The following is a 5000-nucleotide window of genomic DNA, read 5'->3' as shown; positions in this document are numbered from 1 at the left end:
GCAACACATAAGTTGACGAAACACTCGAGTCAGATGTAATTAAAGTCAGATGGTGTGTTAGACGGGCAGTGATATCATAAACCTGTTAATGTACGCATTCAAACACGTGTTCTGTCCCAGCTGTATTCACCTTGCAGGTGCAGCTCTGAGCTTTGATCCTGATCAAGTGTTTAAGTCATGCATGTTTAAAGTTTAACTTCTTCATATGTCTAATATTATAGTTGACTTTTCATTCAGGAAGTATGACGCTGCGCTGTCAGTGCGCTTCTCCATGTTTGTGATTGGTCGAATGCTCCAAATACCACCTACCTAGATAGGACACGGCTGGCTTGAGCGATCCACTTGATAACCAGCGTCGTAGGACCGTTTAGCGAGAGCGCGTATGTTTTGGATTAGGCCAACCGGCTAACTCAAACATACCAGGTTAGGTTGAACCAGCTTCGTAGTACAGGCCTCTGGTACTGCATGGTAGTTGTGGACAACAGTCTATACTGCTGTGCTGCAACAGCCTATTACTTAACAGCAGCATCATTGACCATTGAACACACTGAAAATGAATGATCATGTTTCTTATGTGCCTCAAGTCTAAATAAGGAAGCAGTGCCTCTAAATATGGTTGTGTCTTGTTTGTTATTTTGGCATTTTCCTGTTTTTCTACCAAAGTGAACGCAGGATTCTTTGCCCCAACAGGTGGCGGACCTTGCCACAGGCGCTTGATGACAAAAGGAAGCGTGGTCGCCCACAACAAGAGACCGGAGGCCTGTACTACGAAGCCGCTTCAACCTAACCTGGATATGATTGAGTTAGCCGGTTGGCCTAATCCAAAACAAGCGCGCTCTCGCTAAACTGTCCTACGACGCTGGTTATCAACTCGTTAACTCAAGCCAGCGTTGCCCTATCTAGTTAGGTGCGCGTTCACATGAAAGGGGTGGTATTTGGAGCATTCGACCAATCACAAACATGGACAAGCGTACTGACAGCGCAGCGCGTCACACTTCCTGAATGTGACATCTCAAAGCAGATGAAAAAGCCAACAAGTACTATAAATCTAAACTATCAAAAGAAAAGAAAATCACTTGAGACTCCCACATGAGACTGGGAGATTAATAATCAGACATCTGAACTGCAGCACACCGTGTACACGATATGAATGATTCACAACCCAGGCCCAAAGATATGACTGCATCCTACTTCTCACAACACTATCAGAAGTGCTGTGTCGGAAGCAGTGAGAGAGATAAGAACACATCGCAGGCAAACACATGGCTCTTCAAATAATAACGTAGAAAGAATTGAAACTGACAGTTGGACAGAAAGGAACACATACACGTGAATCCACTGGCCTTATTAACTAGTCTAGGTCTTAAATCAACACAATCTTTCCTTGTATTTCATTGTTTTTCTGAATGATGCTTCTGAAGACGCACTCCGCTCTACAAAGAACACTACATATTATTACAAACTACTGTAGAGTTCAACGAGCCGTGGTGTAGATTACAACATGAGTAGGTGTGTAGTAAGGAGGTGAAGAAGAAGCAACCCGTTTATAAAGCGTACAGCATCTTCAGAGACTGTTACAGGATACACACACGCACGCACACGCATGCACGCTCTCACACACACACACGCACTCACACACACACACGCACGCACGCACACACGCACACACGCACGCTCACACATACGCACACACACACACACACACACACACACACACACACACACTCACACACACATTTCGACATCTAGGGTAACAGATTAGAGCCACCATACAGACTATTCTGGGAAATGCCACAGTTCCCAGGCCGTTTGTTTTTTCTGCTTCAAATTAAACGGATTTTCGATGAGAAACAGCCGAAGATATAAAAGTGTAACATTACCTCTCTGCTCCGTCTCCAAGCAACGTCAAGGAGCAACGGCTCTGAAGAAAAACACTGGACAAAACTCGCTTTGATCCAGCGAGCAGGGGAGAGGCAGGAACAAGGAAAGGAGAGGATGAGGAGGGTGAAAAAGACAGGGGAAGGGAGGGAGAGGGAGGGAGAGAGAGGGAGAGAGAGAGTGGTTCTTCTTGTGGTAAGGAAAGACAGATGGCCGAAAGGGAGAGAAAGCAGAGCAGAGGACGAGCTACACAGCCGACATTTTAACTGCTGCTGACACAAGAAGGGGGAGAAAGGAGAGAGAGGGAGGGACGGAGGCAGGGCCGGCCGACTCACACTTCCTGTGTGTGTGTGTGTGTGTGTGTGTGTGTGTGTGTGTGTGTGTGTGTGTGTGTGTGTGTGTGTGTGTGTGTGTGTGTGTGTGTGTGTGTGTGTGTGTGTGTGTCGCAGACTCACTCTCTCTTACTCACCACACTCTGCCCTCTTTCAATGTATCTCCCTTACTCTCGGCTCTCGATACAGCAATCTGCCTCACTCCAACACCTCCCCCTCAGCTCGGTTCAACTCAGCTTTATTGACACACTTTTCCTTTACAATGTATGATTGCTAACATGTATACTAACATCTGCAGATTCAGACAGGCAGGTTTTTGTTATTTTTAAGGGTCCAGAAGCTAGAAAGTCCAAACCAGAGCATACCAGAACTTTAAGGACAGAGACATATTGGACTTTCAAACATCAGTGGGACACAAACATCACTCCAAACATGACAATATGTCCTTGTGTTTGCTGGATGTGTAAATAGGCAACTGACATGTTAAAAACAACGTTTAGTGGCCATCATCTAAATAAAGCATGTTGTAAAGCCTTGGGATGTTCATAATTAAAACCTCATGTTTGGCTCAGTTTATGTTCAGCAGTTTTTCATGTCTAATCTTTACATTGCATTTAGCTGAGGCTTTTATCCAAAGCGACTTACAATAAGTGCGTTCAACCAACAAGATACAAACATGAAGAAAACAGAATCATAAGTACATCAGGCTTCATAGAGCTAACACATTTCAAGTGCTACTCAACTGGCTTTAGATAAGCCAGTCCTTTGTTAGTATATAAGTGCTTTGTTAGTAATTCTATCCTCGAAGTGGAGTCGAAAGAGATGAGTCTTCAGTCTGCGCCGGAAGGTGTGTAAGCTATCTGCTGTCCTGATGTCAATGGGAGCTCATTCCACCATCTTGGAGCCAGGATAGCAAACCCACGTGTTTCTGCTGATGGGAACTTGGGTCCCCCTCGCAGTGCGGGTGATCAGTGTAATAAGCTAAATATGAGAGAAGACACATGCAGTCCATCAGATTTCTGGATCGCTTCATTTTGAAGAACATAGTTGTAGTGAAGAATTGTTGCTGCTTCCTGGAGTTCAGTAACACAAAATGGTAAATCCACAGATTTACCATTTTACCACAAATATGTCCCTATCTCCATCTATACAGAATATATAGGGACTTGGTGCTGAAACCTTTTAAAGGTCCCATGTCATGGCCATTTCTACTGATCATAATTCCATTGTTGAGGTATACTAGAATAGATTTATACTGTGCAAATTTCCAAACTCACATTGGTTTCTCAAACAGCATCTCTGTAAAGTATGTGTATTCACCGGTATTCACTCTCTGTCCTAAACGGCTTGTTGGAGCTTGCCCCCCCCCCCCCTCCCTGTGAGCCCAGTGTGCTCTGATTGGACAAGCGACGTGCAGCTGCTCGTGAGGAGCTGCTGCAGGAGCAGACAGGCTTCCGTGTCAGAGATAGATACAGCGAGAACAAGCGAAACTCATGCTGAGCACACACAAACACTCACAGCCGAAGTAAAAACAATAAGTGTGGCTTGTTCTATTTCGTATATATGGCTTCGCCCTCTAAGGCTATCGCTATTGGGTAATCCCCCTGCGCACCCGCGCAGCACTGAAACACTTGTAGTCCACGCCCACCCGCAAGGTGGGCCCCACCCTCGGGCTCCCTTCCGGTATAAATAGGAAGGAGGCCCGACAATCTGCTCCCTCTTTTCTTCAGCACCCTACTGAAGCCGTTACTGAGACACTTCAGTTGCAGAGTAAACATGAGTAACAATTGTGTGAGAGATTGTCCCTCATGTGGCTCTGGGTTCATAATGAGTTATGACCAGACACAGTATGCGAATCCTGCCTGGGGTCAGAGCACGCGTACGCGGCTCTAAACCAGCAGGTAGCATGCACACACTGCGCCCGTCTCCCCTCGGGCGACAGGAAGCGGAGAGCGGACGCTCTCGCTGCTGCGGCCGAGGAGGACGATTGGCCCGTCCAGGCTTACGAGCCCGCGGACGGAGGCCTCGTCGTGTCCAAGGGGCCGAGTGCCGGGCAGGAGTCGGACGACTCCTACGACTCCTGACTACCTCCACGGTTCACAGTTCGGTTCTCCCCTCCCTCCTCTCCCAGAGGAGACAGAGTCGGAGCAGGGTGCCAGCTTTGCGGCCGAACATGCTTTCCCCTTCTCCGTCACCACAGCGCTACGTGGCATCCTAGGGGAACTGCCGGAGATCATACGCAAGGCGGCCGCCTGCAGAGATCTCACCGTTCACCTAGCTCAGGAGAGGTGTGCTCCGGACGACATGACCGGAGTTTTTTCGCGGGTGCAGACATCGTAACACAATTTTAAACGAGATTTTATTGTAGATTATACATTTTACTGATACCAATTGTATGATATTTACAGACAGAGAGCTTTGCCTTCTGGCTCAGCTCCCTTTTCGTCACAACGGTGCGGTAAAGCGACTGCAATACCGCTCCCGCTGCTCCGATTCTCCGGCCCATCTCACGCTCCATTGTTCCCTCACTCGAGAACAAGACCCCGAGATACTTGAACTCCTTCACTTGGGGTAAGGACTCATTCCCTACTTGGAGTGAACAGTCCATCGGTTTCCTAAAAATATAATATAAAAATATATTTGTGTGTATGTGGGAAGAGATGGGGCGGCGCCCCTAGCGGGCCGGCCGACACTGGGTAAAACACTATGACTTTAGTTATTGTTATTGTCACACGATTATCTGAGGGGGAGGGGCTGTTACTCATTAGTTAAACACAGTGTACTATCTGT

At 47.2% G+C, this 5000-nt stretch overlaps 1 protein-coding gene across 3 annotated transcripts in view; it reads right to left on the bottom strand.

The window, feature by feature from the left end:
• The window catches only part of jmjd1cb (jumonji domain containing 1Cb), a 192048-nt gene that overhangs the window by 77541 nt on the left and 109507 nt on the right, over positions 1-5000 (bottom strand). The window contains exon 1 of one of the 3 annotated variants that reach the window (XM_071206756.1): positions 1881-2171. The exons of the other annotated variants lie outside the window; for them this stretch is intronic. The gene's annotated coding sequence lies outside the window, so the exon portion shown is untranslated. Of the gene's footprint in view, positions 1-1880; positions 2172-5000 lie in introns of those variants that run through there. 3 annotated transcript variants of the gene reach the window in all.

The sequence above is a fragment of the Pseudochaenichthys georgianus genome, chromosome 19 (assembly GCF_902827115.2).
Source record: "Pseudochaenichthys georgianus chromosome 19, fPseGeo1.2, whole genome shotgun sequence".
Classification (NCBI taxonomy): domain Eukaryota; kingdom Metazoa; phylum Chordata; class Actinopteri; order Perciformes; family Channichthyidae; genus Pseudochaenichthys; species Pseudochaenichthys georgianus.
The sequence above is the reverse complement of the archived record's forward strand: the minus strand, read 5'-3'. Positions and strand labels throughout refer to the sequence as shown.